This window comes from Lygodium microphyllum, chromosome 2, assembly GCF_053477565.2.
Source record: "Lygodium microphyllum isolate KBCC chromosome 2, Lygodium_microphyllum_v1.1.10, whole genome shotgun sequence".
NCBI classification, from domain to species: domain Eukaryota; kingdom Viridiplantae; phylum Streptophyta; class Polypodiopsida; order Schizaeales; family Lygodiaceae; genus Lygodium; species Lygodium microphyllum.
In genome coordinates this window covers 8,240,824-8,260,773 of record NC_141136.1, presented here as the reverse complement: position 1 = coordinate 8,260,773, position 19,950 = coordinate 8,240,824, and positions in this window count along the sequence as shown.

Sequence of the window (19,950 nt, the reverse complement as noted above, 5' to 3'; positions counted from 1 at the left end):
GGTGTTGTCCACTTGGGGGATAACTATGCATGTAAAATTGCAGGCATTGGCAGTGTGAAATTGAAAATTCAGCATGGCTCTGTGTTTGTTTTGCATAATGTGAGACATGTACCTTAGCTCAAGAAGAGCTTGATAAGCATAGAGGCAACTAGATGATGAAGGCTATCACACCACCTTTGGGGATAGCAAATGGAAAATCTGTAAGGGCTCCCGCATTGTTGCCAAGGGGTCCAAAAGTGATACATTGCATTCTTTGCATATATCCAAGTGTGTGTGACCATGTTGTCGCCATAACTGAGCAGCCAAGTGTTTCTTTGTGGCATAGCTAGTTGGGACACATGAGTCAATTTGGAATGAAAGTGCTCTCTCGTTTGGGTTAGTTATCGTCTTTGAGGTATGTTGATTTTAAACAGTACGATCATTGTATTTATGGTAAACATGCTCAAATGTCACACAAAAAATCTCTTTCTCTAAAGTCTTCACCCTTAGAGTTGGTACATTCAAATGTATGTTAAATGCCAGGATTATCCTTAGAGGGGAAGAAGTATCTCATTACCTTTGTCGATGAGGACACATGCAAAGTTTGGGTTTATCCCATCCGTAAAAAAGACGAGGCCTTGGAATATTTATAAAATTCATAGCACTTGTTGAAAATCAGACCAGCAAGATAGTAAAATGCTTTTGCTTTGACAATGGTGGGGAATATGTGTCCAAAGCCTTTCAAGACTTTTGTGATAGAAAGGGAGCTTACTGCCCCTCATAATCCCCCCCAAAATGGTGTTGCAGAGTGTATGAATAGGACCATTCAAGACAAGGTCCGTACAATGGTGTCACATGTTGCTTTACCCCATGGTTTTTGGGCAGAGGCTGTTATGACAGCCATACACTTGATTAATCTGTCACCAAACAGGTCTTTGGGAGGGGGGTGGAGTCACTCATGAAGAGTGGTTGGGCAAGCCACCTTCGTATGCTCACTTGAGAGTGTTTGACTGCGAGGCATTTGTGTATATTCGCAAGGAAGAACACAACAAACTTGAGCCTAAGTCTTGTAAATGTATTTTTCTAGGATATGGTGATGAAGTTGAGTTGGGGTATCGATTATGGGATCCCGAGAAAAGAAAAGTGGTACGAGGCAATGATGTCATCATCTGGGAAGATCGCATGCACAAACAACTTGAATGAACAGAGGAGGTCAAAAGAGTTGTATTCTGGGAGGATGTACCAATAGGACAGCAAAGAATACCTGTTAGACAACAGCAAATACGTATTGTAAATGTCCTTGAAAATGCAAGGAATGATGCTGAAAATGATCAACAAGATCTTTCCCATGACGTCCCACAAATTCAACAAGAACATGTGCCTCTAGAGCAACCTGAACCAGCTGTATAGAGGTGATGGTTATCGTCCCTCGAAGCTTGAAGGGCCACCCCAAAGAGGTCAAGGCATCGGACAAGGCGTGCTTGTTGGTTGCCTAGTTGCCTCTACTAGGACTTGCAAAGGTGATGTATGACCACTTTAAACTTGTTGTTTTGTTTTTGTTTTTTCCTCCTCTTTTTTTTGTGATGAAATAGTGCCCATCGGGGGAAAGGGATGGTTGGCTCATGAATCACAAAATAGAGCATATACAAAGTCACCGGAAGGGTGTTGATGATGAAGTGAATGATGTGTAGAGGTGTGTAGGGGTATGATGACAGAACCGCAAGTGGCGGGGGGTAGAGAAACTGCTCTATGCCCTAGGGAAAACCCTCTCTCAACCTCCATGGAGTGGCACTATCAGCGCTAATAAAAGGGGTTGAGATTGGTTTTGGGACATGTAATGGATTTATCTTTGGTGTGGGGAGAATATCCTTAGCTATGGATGTTGTAATTTTAGATGTGGGTTTGTTTTTGGTCCTGTTGGTCACAACTGCACTAATACATAGACAGATGACATGTGTGCACTAATGGACTAAGCCCTCAACTGCAACATCCAAATTTTGCAGTACCTGCCTAGGCATTAAGCACTTCTGCAACAACTGGACTTCCACAGACAATTCTACATTTTGTTGAGCTCGGGAAGCATATAGTTCATCCACTTTAAGTTTTAATTAATCAGACCAGAGTGAAAGTTTTGCAGATATATTTCCCTGTATCATCTGTTGCTCTCAAGCTTCAAGCTTCCGCTGTGAGAACTCTTTCTCCTTAGCATGCTCCAGATTACACCTTTGTAAGTATGCAGAGAGCCCAACAATCTTTGAAGTTCAGTATCATAACACTGCTTCAAATCCTCATATGCTATCATGTCAACAGAGGCTTTCATTGGTAACTGCTTCAAGAGTCCCATCACCTCCAGTCCATGAGGAGATATCCAACTCTTGCAACTTCTTAGCAGCCCTTAAAATTCCAGGGGAAACAATTTGATTCTGATCACGAAGTGCCAGATAACAACACCACCAGTGGATGTAGACACCACTATTGTGAATCCAAAATTAATGTTTCCCAACTTCAATACAACTTTGTTAATAACTGATTTACTTGATTACGATGGCTCAGTATTTCCACTGACCGTTTGTAGATCCAAATCAAAATACTCCACATTATGCATAGATTGAATCACTTGCCTAGTCATCTCTATATCATACCCAACAGCAATTCAATTATACATGATTTGGCACTTAGCATTGCTAGAATTCAAAGCAGCCAAATTAGAATCACCTTCCTTCTAAGATACATTGGAATCATTCTTGGAATAAGGGGATAATTTTTCATTACCCCTCCCCAACACCGGGGTTGATAGAGACAAGTTAGGGTTTCTTGAGTTGCAAACTTATGCAAAGCTGCCAAAACCATGCCTAATCGACTCTTATGCTCCCTTTTTCGCGTGCCTATCAAATAATTTCTGTCATGACTCTTTCAAAGATCACATTGGCCCGATTAGGGATAGCTTCATTCTCTGCATACCACAGGATACCTTAGGTATCCCTATGAATAGAATCGGCCTTCATTAAGTGCACAACTCGTCCCATGAACCAAAAAATATGCATTTCCTTAGTGGTGACAAATTGTTCATTGCGTGTCCCAATAGTCTTGCCAAATTCCTTGTGCATCTCTTGCGCAAACATTTCCAGAGTCTTGGCTTCTCACTCTAGGGAAGGTTCAGTGCCTCAGCCACAAGAGGACTTAATTCCACTATGCCACCTAGCTATCTTGTAGATTTGTGGAGTGCTTCCATCTGTTGTGGGGCATACACATTCTTGAGCTAGGAGGGAGGCTCGCATATTCCCATGGACCAATTTCACGAGCCTCTAGGTCTTGACATTAGAAAGATCCAAACTCCCTTGCGAATCTTGAAAGCCACCTCTCCTTGAAGGTGAAGGTATCACCAGTGTTTCTTGACTATGTGAGTCCTCCTCCTTTGTGGTAGAATGAACTGAGGTTGTTAGTGGTCTAGTCAGCTCATGTGTGAGTATAGGCATGTGCAGTAGTGGGCCCAACATTTTAGTGTTATTTGGGCATTTTTATATTTGTCAATATGATGGTGATTTTGGCATTTATTGCTGGCCGATCCAATTACATTATTGACATATTTTTGGCCTTTATATTCAGGCTCCCTCTTCCATAGTTTGTCATTTACCACTTGTAGATTCTAGTGCAGGGTCCTATTTAAGAGGGAGCTGGTGCCAATGCCCACACAGTCAGTGACGCACTATTGTATGCAACTATCTCATGTTTGGTATATGAATTCCATTTCTTGAGCATATCTCTGAGTTCACCTTTGCAGTGTTCTTGTGTTTAATCTTTTCTCTCTTTTCTATTTTGTGTTCAAAGTTTATTTCAGAATTTGTCTATGCTTCCATTGTTGCATCCATTTCTGACATGGTATCAGATTTCAGAATCTACATTTGCGTTGCTGCTTACTAATTAGTTATCATTTGTGCCAACTGTAGCTGGGTGACCAGTTCCTAAGACTTTTCAGCCTTCAAAGTCTTTGTGTTTTGCTGCTGTGATCACCTTCAGGCTGCATTGACTGCATTTAATGCTGTTGCTGCCTACATTTTCTGAAATTTTTGCATTATTTTAACACTGGTGACAGCATTGAATGCTTCTTTGTCTATGTTTTCCACCTGCAGCCTTTTGCATTTTCAGCCGGGCTCTTGAATGATGGGGGACAGGGTTTTCAGCCTCTGTCCGCCATTCTTTGATCGGTTTCTTCCCAATTTTTGCAGCTTTTGTGATCAGTTACCCTTAACACTACGTGTGAACCCCATTTAGTGCAGTTTGTGTTGTGCTTTGGGTGTACTTGTACTCTTTCTCTACTTCTCTTATTAGCTTTATTTTCTTTGTCTATTCTCTCCAAATGGCTCCCCTCTATTATTCTACTGATGACAAACTTTATCACCCTGATTACCTAACATGAATTGCTGTTATGAAAGCCTAGTTTGTGTAGAAGCAGTTATTGTACATTGTTTCTAGAGCTATAGAGCGTCCTCAGTACCCCACTTCTCTTCTAGCTGCTTTCGATGAGGACAACTATGAAGCTGTGCTCACATGAGATTTCGATGATACGCATGCATATTTTGCTCATCTTTGCTGCATCTCTAAAGAAGTTCTTCTGGTGGACACCTCTTGCAAGATTGTGTCAGCAATATAGGTGAAGCTTCAGATATTGTATGAGCCTCCCTCGACCATGCGTGGAGTTATTCTTTCTAGACAGCTCTAGTAGATAAAGTTTGAGCCCAAGAATACTATCCAATCATTCTTGCTTCATGTTGCATAAGTATAGGATTAGCTTTGTTACATGTAGTCTGTTGTTCCAAAGACTAATCTTGTAGGAATTGTGCTCTACAAGCTTTCTCCAGAGTTTGATGGAGTAGCCAATGCTTTACAGGCCTAGACGTTATCGATGCCACTGAGCTTTACCCATATTGCTTGAGCATGTGGCATCTTTGCGGTTATAGGGGAGGCTTCTATCTTAGTATGATGGCTCCAATGAGGCATTTGCCGCTTCAGAGAGGGAAAGAAGTTGAAGGCCCAGTGTTATTATTGTGGTAAGAAGAGACATTTACGCAAGGATTGCAAAGAGTTAGCGGACTTAATGAAGAAGAAGGAGAAGTGATAGCAGTAGGATACGGACTTTGTCGCCAAGTCCTTTGTCTCCTCCGACTCCAACTTGGATCCTTTGGCCAAGGTCAAGGCTAAGGTGTGGAAGGGGTCATCTCATAGTTACCAGGAACGGGGAACGAGACCTCTCGGAACAGGGGGAACGCCTTAAGTTAGGGAACGGGAATGGAGGAAACGGCATATATATATATATATATATATATATATAGAGAGAGAGAGAGAGAGAGAGAGAGAGAGAGAGAGAGAGATTAAGTTAGTTGGGAGATTGCAAATTGGTTTATCTAGTAGTATGGTGGAAGTGAGAAGGGTGGCATGATATGGTAGGTACAATATGGGACAACTAGATTATGGGTAGTAGTATGGTAGGCATTGAAAAGGTCATATTCAACGTGCCAATTTAGTGATCTAATGGATCACGCTTTTCAAGGGGGGACCAACAATACAATTAGTAGCAACATGATTAGTAATCATATGTCACACACACCCACACATGCACACATGTTTGTATATATGTGTGACGTGTGTATGTGTATCTAATATCTATCTTGTGTGTGTATCTCACCCACTCACTCACTCACTCAGGCGGGTAGGAGAGATAGGAGCAGGTAGGGCCTAGGCGAGGCAGACAGGAGCAAGCAGGCGAGGGAGGCGGAGCAGGCAATAGAGACGGGAGCTGGCGGGAGCATGCGGGTTTTACGGGACGGCCATTCCAAACAAGGAACGGCTGCTGGAACGGGCAGGAACGGGGCTGGGAACGAGCAAGAACGTTCCATGGGCGTCTCGCTGGTAGACACATGCCGAAACGCGTTAATCCGTTCCTAAGGCTCGGAACGGGCGTTCCCTATTTCTATGGGTCATTTGTAGGAATCGATTAGGCACGAAGATGGAGGCAGATTGTCGTATGTGCACAAAGAGAGAGAGAGAGAGAGAGAGAGAGAGAGAGAGAGAGAGAGAGAGAGAGAGAGAGAGAGAGAGAGAGAGAGAGAGAGAGAGAGCGAAAGCAAGGTGTGTAGAGTGTGAGCACGTTTTTGGTACAATCACGAGTGTACCTTTAGGTTTTTAGATAGATATATATATATATATGCAAGTACAATATGCTAAGGGTGTGTTTACACCCGTGCACATATAAAAGGCACGGTGACCCTTTATTCCCAACAACCTCCCATCTAAAGGCAATGTGCCTTAAGAGGAGAAAATAATAAATATATCTATCCAACTCCCATCATCTATCGGCAATGAGCAAACCGCTCTGTTGGAAGACCCTTTGTGAGAAGGTCTGCAGGATTATCATCTGTATGCACTTTGACAAGCTCAATGCTCTTGCTGTCAAGTACATCTCTAATGAAGTGGTACTTTACCTGTATATGCTTTTTATTTGCATGAAAGACAAGATTCCATGCTAGTATGATAGCGCTCTGACTATCACAATGGAGGAACATGTAACTCTGTGATGCCAAGCTCTCCCACTAGACGTGAAAGCCATAAGGCCTCCTTGCATGCCTAAGTGGCAGCTACATACTCTGCCTCTGTAGTAGACAATGCAACACACTTTTGTAGCGTGGAGATCTAAGAGATTGCTCCTCCTGTGAAAGTAAACACATACCCAGAAGTGGACTTTCTACAGTCCGCATGACCAGCATAGTCTGCATTCGTAAAGCCAACAACAGATGCCTTCTTCTTTCCAAAGCAGATGCACAACTCCTTTGTGCCTTTGAGGTATCTCATAATACATTTCATTGCATCCCAATGCTTCTTGCCAAGGGTTGCCATGTATATGCTAACCACTTCCACTGCAAAGGCAATGTCAGGACGTGTAGCAACCATAGCATACATCAAACTGCCGACAGCTGAAGCATATGGTATCTTGGCCATTTCAGCCTTCTCATCATCAGATGTAGGGTTGTTCTCTGCATTGAGTTTCACATATGGAGGCAATGGAACCCCAATTGTTTTCCTCCCCTCCATATTGAAACGCTGCAAAACTTTGGAGATATACTCGTATTGAGATAGATAGAGTAAGCCTTTCGATCTATCTCTGAGTATTCGCATGCCAAGAATGTGATTTGCATCACCCAGATCCTTCATGTCAAAGCTGCCATGAAGACTTTGCTTCAGTGAATCCAAGGCATGAGTATCCATGCTAGCAATCAGCATGTCATCTACATACAAAACCAAGATAATCAGACTGCCATTTATTGCCTTCTTGGTGTACAAGTAGTGATCCACTTGACTTCTATGAAAACCTTGGGACTGCATGAATGTATCGAACTTATGATACCATTCTCTTGGTGCTTGTTTCAGCCCATACAAACTCCTTTTGAGTTTACATACCATTTTTTCCTTCCCTTGTTCAACAAACCCTTCAGGTTGCTGCATATATATGTCTTCATGGAGATCACCATGTAAAAACGCCAGTCTTTACATCCATCTGTATGAACTCCATATCCTCAACTGCTACCAAGTCCAAAATGGTTCTCAATGTAGTAATCTTGAATACAAGAGAGAAATTATCTTTAAAGTCAATTCCATGCTCCTGCTTGTACCCTTTTGCAACTAATCTTGCTTTGTACTTTGGTGAGGAACCAGAAGTGACCTTCATCTTGTAAACCGATTTATATGGAAGGGTTTTCTGCCCTTTAGGCAACTACATCAAGTCTCAGGTGCCATTTTTTAGAAGAGATTCCATCTCTGACAGCATGGCTTTATACCATTTTTTGCTGTCCTGTCTGTCAATTGCTTCCTTAAAGCAAGACGGTTCTCCACAGTTTGTCAACATGACATAATCAACCACATTAATTGCACTAGGAACAAAGCTGTTAGGTTGTCTAGTAGCCCTAGACGATCTCCTAACCCAATGGTCATTGTTTGCTAGCTATTCCTGCAAATTTCCATTTTCAGCATGTTATCCTGGCATTTCAGCTTGCAAATCATTATTAACAACTTGCTGTCCTGGCTGTTCCTGCACATGTAATGGCTCATTTTCATAGGCAATAGCTGGTTGATCATTTCTAGCATCATTTCTTCCATTTACATGTTCATTTACAGCAGGTATTTGCTGCTATACAGCGGGCATATTTTACTATCCAAAAGGTATTTCTTCTTGGAATACAACCCTACGGACCTCCTTAATCTTTTCGGGTTGTTTGTGTATGTGATATTCCTGGAAGATAACGTCATTGCTGTGTACTACTTTCCTTTTCTCGGGATCCCACAATTTATACCCCATTTCACCCTTGTCACCATATCCTAGGAAAATGCATTTACAGGACTTTGGCTCAAGTTTGCTCCGTTTTTCTTTACGAATGTACACAAAAGCTTCACAGCCAAACACTTTCAGATCAGTATATGAAGGTGGCTTGCCTGTCCACGCTTCTTGGGGAACTTCCCTCCCCAAAGACTTGTTTGGTGACCGATTAATTAAGTGAACGACTGTCATAATAGTCTCTGTCCAAAAACCATGGGGTAATGCAGCATGAGACAGCATCGTACGAATCTTATTTTGTATGGTTCGATTCATACGCTCTGCAACTCCATTTTGGGACAGATTATGAGGGGCAATGAGCTCCCTTTTTATCCCTTTGCTGTCACAAAATGCCTGAAAGGCCTTGGACACATATTCCGCACCATTTTCAGAGCGATTTTCAGTCAATGCCAATAAATTTTTAAACTTATCAAGCACTTCATCCTTGCTACGAATAGGGTAAACCCATACTTTGCGTGTAATTTCATCGACAAAGGTGATAAAATATTTCTTTCCCCCTAAAGATAATCCTGGCATTTGACATATATCCGAATGTACTAACTCTAGAGGAGAAGATTTCAAGAAAGAGATTTTTTATGTGACGTTTATGGATGTTTGCCATAACTGCAATGATCACAATGCTCAAAATCAGCATAACGAAGACAAGGCAAGTAACCTAAACGAGAAAACACTTTCATTTCTGTTTGACTCATGTGTCCCAACTGGCCATGCCACAAAGAAATGCTTGGTTACTCGGTCACGGCAATAACATGGTTACGCACACTAGATACATGAAGTGGATACAAAGTATCACTCTTGTAGCCTCTGGCAATAACCCTAGATCCCTTATAGATCTTTCATTTTCGATCACCAAAGGTGGTATGAAAACCATCATCATCTAGCTGCCCTGTGCTAATCAAGCTTTTCTTGAGCTAAGGTACATGCATATATGCTGAAGTGTACAGACAGAGCCACGCTGAAATTGTAACTACACATTGTCAATACCTGCAATCTCACATGCATAGTTGTCCCCAAGATGGACAACACCATGTCGACCCTCTGTATAGGCAGAAAACCACTCACGATGAGGGGTGACATGAAAGGAAGTACTTGAATCAAGAATCCAGGTATGCATGTCATCATCTGTATTTGCAAGTAAAGCATATGCACCAAAATGTGAAGAGACAAAGAGTACATCACTCCCACTGTCACTGTCATGAGTGACTACATTCACCTCTTCAATTTTACACTGCTCGTCCTTCTCTTCCTTACAATCATCTGTCTTCTTGCCTTTTCTTTTCTCTTTCTTTCATTTGTAGCAGTCATGTTTAAAGTGACCCTTCTTGCCACAATGATGGCATTCAACATCTTTGCCACGTGATTTACTGTGTCCCTTGCCATAATATTTGCCCTTTTGCTCTGATTTGCCCCTAGTATGCAAAGCACTGGAAGACTTACTGGATGCATTGTTCTGCCGATTCATCTCTTCCATAAGTAGAGCTTTCTACATCAGCATACAAAAGGATCACATTAGAATTGCTCATAGCAGTCTTGAAAGTATTCCAACTCTTTGGTAGAGTGCAAAGCAAGAAAGTAGCCTTAAATTTCTCATCAATCATGAACTTCAAGGCAACCAGCTGGCTGAAAATGGAGTTAAACTCATTGAAGCGAGTAGACATTGCTGTACATTCTTTCATACGCAAATCCATAAGCTTTTTCAGCCAATACACTTTGCTTGCACACTCTTCTGTGCATACAATTCTTCTAGTCTAGTCCATATAGCATATGCAGAATCCAAATCTTCAATGTGAGCAAGGCATCAGAAATCAATAGCTCTATGGTTGAGCGTGCAAGCTCATTCAACTCATCCCAATCGTCCTAATCCATGTCCGCAGGCTTTGCCCCTTTGGTTTTGATTGGCTTTGCTTGCTTCTTTTGTAACAAGATATTGTAGCACTGTTTTTGCCACATTGAAAAATTATGTGCGCCTTCAAGCTTCTTTATATGCTTCAAATTACTACTGTCATTGTTGCCAGCCATGGTTTTAAACCCAAATGTGACAAAAAAATGCAACAAATGGAGGTCCAAACTATCACCCAAGTGACCAAGGTACAAACAAGTACCAATGAGCAATAAATGACCATGTAGAAGTACATATTTCAGATTTGTAATTAAGTTTTCAGAAGCACCAGACCAAGTGCTACAGCATTATCCAACTGATTACAGCTGTTCCAAAGGACATGTGCATTACATTACATGAGAAATTCCAAAATTTCAGCTCCAATTTTTGTTGTATATGTAGCCACGGGCATAAAATTTGACATGAACGGTCAAAAGCCCCAAAATTTTGTGCTCAACATCTGCATTTTCTCTATCATGCAGATGACTGTTCAATTTTGCCAAAATAAAGTAATTTCAGCAAAATCCCCAAATTTTACCAAGTGTTGATGTCCAAATTGTGTAGAATTTAACCTGCATGTACATAAAATGACCAAATGTTGCACAAATTTTGCCCAAATTGCAAAAGCCCCAAATTGCATGGGGTCTAATGTGCCTCAATGTCGAGAAATTGGGTTAATTTCAGCCCAATTTGTGCATGTACATGAAAAGCCCGAAATCTCGGGGACAGTATGTCACAAATTCCTATAATTTCCGAAACAGATTTGCTTGTCCTGCATCAGATTTCCCAAATCTGAAAAAAGCCCCAAATTTCTCAGCCAAATGTTGAGAAATTTCACTTAGATGAGAAAAATTTCAACAATTGTGGTGAAATCCCCAATTCAAATGCGCACAATGTCTGCAATTCTGACCCCCGCAGATGCTTGAATTTTTCACGAACAGTGCTCAGTCTAGCGAAGCCCAAACTTTTTGGGCCAAAATTACACAAATTTGATGTTTTGGGCTTGCACACATGAACCCTAGTTAAGAGTAAGGAGTTTGAGAAAATGATTTTTTTGAAAAAAAAAGGTTTCAGATGACGGGTCCGTTGACCTGTCAAACCTATCTCCCGTCCTCATTGCGCACTCGCCCCGGTGGTCCCGTCATCGTCGCATGCTCGCCTCGCTAGTCCCAGCGCATGTTGCAGGTCAATCGCAGCTTGTTACGCGATGGCTGTTGCCTACTACCCTGTTCCATCGTGGTGCGTGTCGCTAGTCGCCTGCCAGTCGCCACGAGCCTTATTGCACAGTTGGAGCGTGGCCCTCGCACACTCTTCACAGCCTGTCCGCTTTCTACAGCTCACGACTATGATTCTCCTGCTTGCCTTTTGAGATGTCTCTTGCCAGCTCCGGTCTTCTACCTCAGCCTAACGATCGTCTGCCGCACTTGCAACACCTTATGCTCTGATACCATTTTGTAGGAATCGATTAGGCACGAAGATCGAGGCAGACTGTCGTATACGTAGAGAGAGAGAGAGAGAGAGAGAGAGAGAGAGAGAGAGAGAGAGAGAGAGAGAGAGAGAGAGAGAGAGAGAGCCAAAGCAAGCTATGTAGAGTGTGAGGACGTTTTTGGTACAATGATGAGTAAACCTTTAGGTTTTTAGATAGATATATATGTGCAAGTACAATGTGCTAAGGGTGTGTTCACACCTTTGCACATATAAAAGGCACGATGGCCCTTTATTCCCAACATCATCTTCTTCGAATTGCAGGAAGGGCTTGGCAATCCCTTCTTCTACTACTTTCTAGCACAAGTGGTGCGGTTGTTGGATGTGTGTAAAGTCCCTTTGGGTTTAAAGTCTTGTAATCTCTGTGTGTATAAACATACATGGGTATGAACACACCCTTATTTGTAACCTAACATATAAATACATTTTATTCTTTGTGTAACGTGACTTATTGGTATACTCATCTTGGGATTCTTTCACTCTTACTCTCAACACTGCTCCTGCTTCATTTCTATCTCGCATTCTATTGCGCACTCCTCCCAACAATTGGTATTAGAGTTGCACTAAGGTATGTGCTTTCTAAGACATGCAACAGTCTATCGATAGTGTTTCAGGCTCATTTTTTACTCGCATAGGTTAGGTTATCATCTTTCATATACATGTGATGGCCTAGTAGAGACCACACGACAGTAGACAATTGCTCACGATAGGTCAATAGTTGCCCTTGGTCATGTTTCGACAGTTTTTTCTTTCATAAGATTTTTTAAATAAAATATCTGCAAGCCAGCCTTACGCTCATTGACAGGGTTTTACGCGCGTAAGTACTGTTATAGAATCCGAGATACACGCTCGACCTTTCTATATAATTAAAATATATATGGCGGATATTATGTTGGCATAGAGGAAGAATAGATGAGAGAAAAGATGCAGAGAGAGAGGTAGAGAAATTGGCAACACACTAGGGACTGGAAGATGGATCAGTCCCCCCCTTCCCCCCCCCTTGTGGAGTTATATTATTGACAAGGAGTAAGCTTCTCCATTACACATAAGCGAGTTCTTACTTGTAGATCTTGGAAACAAGATCACGGTTCCTTGCACGGTATACAACTGGCTAACACTTGCACAACTTGGAAGTTGGCACCTTTTGATCCTTCTTGAGTCTCCTTCTCTCCTACACAATATGTGTAGGGCTCTCCTCTTGGCACTTGATTTCAGCAGAGCTTCCGCAGCACTTGCATATTCTCTTCTCCTCTTGGAACTTGATTTCAGCAGAGCTTTTCCATCACTTGATTTCAGCAGGGCTTCCGCAACACTTGTACCTTCTCTTCTCCTCTTGGATACATGCAAAGTGATGCTTTCTTTACCTCCCTCTTACACCCAAGGAGAGCCTCCTCTTTTATAGGCTTTCAAGAGCTTCTCTTCTTGGAGAGAGAGTTGAGTTGATGTTCATGCAAGATGTGGTTGTTCCACTCTGCAGCACTAATTTTGAGATATCTCTTTGTGCGTTGTTTGGATGAAAAACTTCCAACACAAAAGTTGTAGATCTCGATGTTTCCGATAATCCTCGCGGCCCGTTTTTAGAGATCGTTTTTCTATTATGAGATATTTTAAAAATAGATTTTTCAAAAAACATCTTTTTAAACTGTCCTCTTAACTTGTGGTCCATGCAACCACCTTGAGTCATAGATAAGGAGAGTTCATTAGATTGCCTTGGGCCTCAACCTTAAGATTGAATTCCACACAAAAGCTTGTGTCATTTTAGACCTTAGAAAGAGAATCACTTCTCTCCTCACTTCCAGAGGATCACGCCTTTTGTCTTTCTTAGTGAGAGAATTTCCTCTCTCGTCTTTCTTAATGAAAGAAAAGACCTTAAACCTTGACTTGTAGGGGGAAGGATGACCCCAAATGAATGCAATGCTCATTACACACAAGTAAACATTCCCACACGTCCCTGGATGCACACATAAATACATATACACAATGCTAATGCACTTCCTCTTCTTAGAACTCAATACATCTTCATTTATGTGTAACTCCTTGGTTCTTGTGTACACTCTTACACTTAGCAGATACTTCTTTTCCCCTTCATAACTTGTACTGCTTGTACTAGATATCCACGTCACAATGCTTTGATCACCCCATTAAGTGATGCACTAGGAATACTAGTCTCTAAATGGTCTCACGGCCATGCTAGATCATCATCAATACTTAAAGAAAAGTGAGTCATTAATATATTGACATAAATTTATTAAATAGAGAATACGTAATAAGTAATCAATTTAGTGACAAGTATCGTTCTCAAATTTATGCTTGAAAAATTTAGGGCTTTTGCTAGATTTGATGTTGTTCATGCATAATAGTGACATTGGATCCATAAATTGCAGAAATCGTGTCCATTGGCATTGAAAAGTTTGGGGCTTTTCATGTATCAATGAAATTTTGCTTAGTTGAGCTGAATTTACTAACATTAGTGCACATTTGGGCCCAAGAAATTTGGGGACTTTTGTAAAATTTTGTATTTTTTTTTTTGTTTTATGCTCTCGAGAACATGTTTTAATGCAATTGGGACAAATTGGCCAAATGCAAATTTGGGACTTTTGTTGAAATTTGTGGATTTTGGCAAAATTGATGTGTGTAATGCACATTGGGGACATTGCTGAAGCAATCTTGGTGCTGTAAGCAGGGAAATTCAAGTTTATTATCTTCCACTTGTGAGATTTTGAAGAAATTGTAGAGAATTTTGGAGTTTTTTGCAAAGGTGCTCGTGGACACATATGTATGCAGTACACATGTTAGGAAGCTCCCATTGAGTTGACGTATTGCTGAATATTCATGATGTAGTAGTCTTAGTGATCATTTGTAGATTTGGGATTGTTGCAAATGTATTTTTGGTGATATTGCTGAAGTGGAAGTCACTTTGTAGTGGTGTATGTATGAATTGTATGTTGAAATCTTGGTTATATTGATGACAATCATTCTTTCTACTACATGAATTTGGATCGAATCTTGCTCTTATTTCTTGAAATTTTGCACTGAAATTAGCTGAATATTCAACTTGTTATTTATTGTCATAGAATATAGCATTGGTACTTGACTCTTTGTTGAATAATGACTGTGGGAGCTTTCGCTCAATCACTAAGACCCACGGACCGCTTATTGTTTCAAGCGTTCCAAGTGAGCTCTAATGGCTATCTCTCACCTAGTCAACGCACCGTCAATCCTACGAGTGTAGTGAGCTTATCTTAGTGCCGATATGAGTTGCCTCCTCTCTCCTACACACCAGTAGCTCCACGATCCTAGATGCTAGCTCAAGCATCCTCAAGCCTCCTCCACCTCCAAGCTCCATCTTCCATAGCCGTGCGTGCAAGAAGAGAGAAGGGAAGAGAAGAGGAGATGGTGAAGAGCTTCACCCTCTTGATCCCTCACTCTCACACACACTCACTCCCTCACACTCTCACACTCCCTCTCAAGAGCACACACAAGCAAGAAGGTGAGAAGGAGAGAAGAAGAAGACTCCTTTTGCTACACACCAAAGAATGATTTCTTATTCACTTTTTGAACTTTATATATACAAATCCTAAAATCCCATGGGCACCCATCTCTTTTTTACATGACTGGCCATTGTGGCAAGGTCCTTTTTCTGTTTCCCTCTTCTAGCCTTGTGCCTCTAGCCTACACCCATCTAATATTTTACAATTGGCACAGGAGGGATCCTGGCGCTCTTTTACAAGAATTTTTCGAGTTTTTTAAGGTGCCTTTTCTTTTAAGGTTGCGCTTTTTGCCCTGGTTCATCTTTAGAGGCCGCCTGCGTGTCTTTGCTCTTTTACCATCTTCCTTTTACTTTTTTCTCTATTTTTCCGCCATCTCGACTTGGGGTTAACATTATCCCCCTCCTAGATGGGTGCCAGTTCCATGGCACTTCGGCATTGGTGTAAGGGTGAGGGTCACATGTAGACTCAGGTGCTTGTGGAAGCTTAACAATGATGTTCGTCGGAGTAGCTCACTGGATTGCATGGGTGGACGAGGGCCTCCGAAGTTGATGGTTGGGCACTTTTGGTATACCTGAAGAAGAAGGTGTGGTGCTCTACCTAAGAGAAGTGCTGTCCTCAGCGTGTTGGTGTAGTGTGCTTGTGCTAGTGGAATGGGGAGGTGGGTAGCCCGGGTGATGTCCCACACTTGAGGACCCCATTTGTGCCAAGGGGGTGTGGTGCCAGTGGCTTAGGGTGACAGGTCTAACCATAGGTGAGTGTTGCCTCCCTAGGTGTGTCCTGCCCTTGATGTGCCCTAAGCGTGACGTGGGGGATCAAAAAGGGCTAGGGGTTAGGAGCGGAGCCGGCCGACCGAAGCCATCGGACACGCCTAAATTTAGGACCCCTAGGTGCAGTGATCGTGCGTTTCTTTGCTTCGTTGCTTTTTTTTTTGTGGATACATTTAGGGACAGTATTACATCAGGAGTATGACAGCCAAGTCTAATTCTCCTCATCGGAATGAGGGGGAGAGGGAGGGCGGATGGATTTGCGTAAAAATTGGTGGCTTTGCATGTACCCTTTCAGGTTCATGCAGACGTGGAGAGAGGTGGTGGATAGGAAGGGGTGATTACACCTAGTGAATTGGCTGTCGCTCATATCCTCTAGGAGAGCTAGGCAAAAGGAAGGTAGTAGACTAGCTCTTATCATTAAGCGGGTCATAACGCATGTATCAATAGCATTAGGATCCAAAAAGAGGGGAGACAAGCTGTTTTCTTGTGGTGCCGGATCTTGCTTAAGTAGGAGCTTAAGGAGCGTAAGGTAATTATAGGTGGTTATGAAAGCGAGATTTGAGCAGGAGGAGAACTCAGCGAGGAAGCGTGTCATGGAGGCGCGTAGGCTTCCTAGATAAAAAAGTAGAGCATCCTCAAAGGAGGTGGCATTGGAATTGTAGATGACGGGGAAGTCATGCCTCCCATGGAGGGTGGCGACAAAATCCACGCCTACCCTACGAGGATACGCCATGAATGTGGGGTCGTTTCGCTTGTAGGAGAGGGTGTTACAAAATGCTATCCAGGCGAGCATGTTGGTATTGCATATTAGCCTTCTGCAGAGGGGTTGGCAATCGTAGTCCCTTACTGTGTGTGGCACTTCGTATACTTTGTCTTGCCAAAATTCGGACTCCGTGCCCCGCAAAGGGGGGATCCTTGCCCTGTCATCTAGCCATCTTTGGCCTAGTCGGCTGCTAGCCGCGATCACCTTCTCCATCACTTTGATCGACAGGACCCTTCTCAGGCTGTCAGGCATAAGGAAGCTGAAGGAGAAAGGGTCATTTTCGATTTTCTACCATTCCCAGACCACTAGTTCTGCGTGGAATTGTATTGGGAGGTCTTCGGGGCATTGTAGGAGGGATGCGGATGGCCGCACGACTAGCTTGGCCTTCAGTCTTTTTTTGGCTTCTTCCACCAGCTTTTTCCGTCGCTCCTTGAGGGTGGCCTGTCTGTCCAGGGGCGGGTCAGGTTGTTGCTGATCCTGATCGTGCGGCAAGGGGGTTTGCAGGATTACATCTCTGAATATGTTTATGTCGACTTCGAGTTTAACTTCCTTCCCTTGCTGGTTTTCTTGTGGTGCTCTTTCTTCAAAGCGAGGGCATTTGCCTCCTAGGGGGTTAGGCCGGCTAGTAGTAGGTACTTTCGCTGTTCTTCTAAGCCCAGCCTAACCTTCGCAGGTTAGGGTGGCAATTGAAGTCCTGCGTGTAGGGCTCTTTGTGCAATGTTGAGCTTTCTTTGTGTCACCTCCAGCGGCTCTCCCTCCTCTGAGCAAGTAGTGTCCCTGATGGTGTCGAGGAAGGCCTTTTGTTGGGCATTGAAGCCCACTTGGGCGGCTTCTGCCTTGCTCTCTGCAATGATCTTTTCCTTTTCTGTCAGAGGTGCCGTGCCAGTGTCTTCATCCTTTTGTCATTATGCACCGCCCATTCCTCTGCCTACTTGTTCATGTCCTCCATGCTCTCCACTTGCTTCAGGGTCAGTCTCATGAGCCTCTGCTCTTGGTCCTCTAGTTCCTTGATCAACCTTTCATGTTTTTCTCTTTCCGCGCTCAACTGACCGGTTAGGTGCTCAATCTCTACTTGCTGTTCCTCCACGTCCTGCTTCCTTTTCTCCTCCCTGGCGTTGAGCTCAGCCACCACGAGCTCTTCAACTTTAGCAGGCTTTGCGGAGAGCTCCTGATATTGCATTATCAGGAGCTTTTGCTCTCTTTGCATCTTTACCAACTCCTGTGTTTCATTCTCGAGATGCTGCCTCCAGTGCTCTTCTTTGTCATCCTTAGCCTTTATTTCCTACTGGAGATCTACGATCTCCCTTTGTTGCATGGCTATCATCCTTGTTTTGTCAAGCTAGAAGGTGACAATTGATTCCTTCTCAGCTATCAACTCAGCCACCGCTACCCTTCGCTCCTCCTTAGCTCTCTCCAACTGCGAGAGTAGCTTGGCAACGTATTCGTTGTAATTAGCCGGCGGCGTCATCATTGTTTGAATGGGTGTTGTTGAGGCCTTCACCTTTTGTCGCTTAGGATCTTGCCTAGACTCGGCGTCTGTGGCCGGCCGCTTTTGCCTTGTAGCCGTCATTTCAGTGCTCGTCCCCTGGGCTATCTTCTTGTTAATGAAATATTGCATCCACGCCACAAGATTTGATACGTCTGCATTGGTGGGAATGCTGGAAGTAACGGTGGTCAGCTCTATGGGAGGCACCAATAGAGTAGGGATTGGGTGGATCGGGGCCTTACCCTTGCCCTCAGTGAGACGGCGGGCGGCACAATCTCCGGCACTTGTGAGCTTGACCCAGGCCTTTCTTCTCTATGTGGGCTCACACCCCCCAGTTCATCAGCTCTGCATTGCTGTTCTATGGACCGGCGTGTAGCTTCAGCTAGGTCTTCCTCCTCCTTCCTTCTTAGTTCTTCCTCCTCTTCATTAGCCTTTTTTCGCCTTTCCTCTTTTGCTTTTCTCTACTCTTCCTTCTTTTTCTCTTTTTCTTCATTTTCCTTTCTTTTTCTCTCCTCTGCCTCCTGCTTCGATGCCTTCTTAGCCTTCTGTAGTTGCTCCCTTTTCTTTTCTTCTTCTTGTCTTTTCTTCTTCTCCCTCTCTTTGGCCTCCCTAAAGGACTCTCTCTTGGCCTTCTCCAAGTCTTCTTTCTCTTTTCTGCGGCCCTCGTCATTCTTTTTCTTTTTTCTTTGCGCTGCCTTCTTCTTGGTCTCCTTGACCTGCTTCTTACTTTTCTGTTCCTCCCCCTCTTCCTAGGTCTCAGTTCTATCACTAGACCTCTCCGGGTGTTGATGAGGGGGTGATATGTTGGGTGTTTCCCTCTCCTCCTCTTCTGCTTCCTTTACGGGCTCCTGCATAAGCACCGTTAAGATGCCCCCATATGAACGAGGCTTTGGAGGAGGCCCTCTTTCTTTCTACGGCCTTCGACATCAGGGATTCTCCTCCTGCTAGCATGCTTCCTAAGGCTAGTGCTCGAGCTGCTTGGTCGATAGTCTTGTACACATAGCCGTTCCAGTCGACTTTGTGCAGGGTATGGGCCGCTACATTTTCCAGTATTGGTACGCTGATCTGGTGTATCAACGCGTTGTAGCGCTGGTTGTAAAAGAGCGCATGTATGAGTTTCGCCTGTAGCCTGGTCTTTGCATTGGGGATGTCCTGTATACTGATGCTGTCATTTGTCAGCACGTCCTCCTTTCTCATCCCCATCATGGCGTATACGTCCCTCTTCTGCTTCTTTTTCACCTTTAGTTCCAGTCCTAGTGCCTTCTCCACCAAGGCCGGGGTTAGACGAACCAATACTTGCTTAGCATTCTGTCCTCTTCCCACTGTGACAGTGCCGCATTCGCTGTCGGGGTTGTAGGACCTGAGAAATTCCACACAGCTCGTGTGGTCGGGTTCTTGTGCAAAACTTTCCAGGTACTTCTTGAGGTTGCAGCTTTCCACGACGCTCCTGGCCGCCTCTTCCTTGGCCACTAATTCTTCCAAATTGTGAATAGTTTGAAATTTCAATTGATTGTAGGCACGGCTCTCCAGGTTGATGCTGTACCATGTTTTCTCCTCGTCCATGAAGGGGAGTTGGTGGGCTCAGTCCTGCTGCGATATTTTTTGTTCCTGTCATAAACCGTAATTTTCATTAGTGCTTGCGACATAATAATTGCTGAAAAAGAAAAAACTCTATGCTTTTGAATGAATTCATTAAGGTCTAATGCATATTCCATTT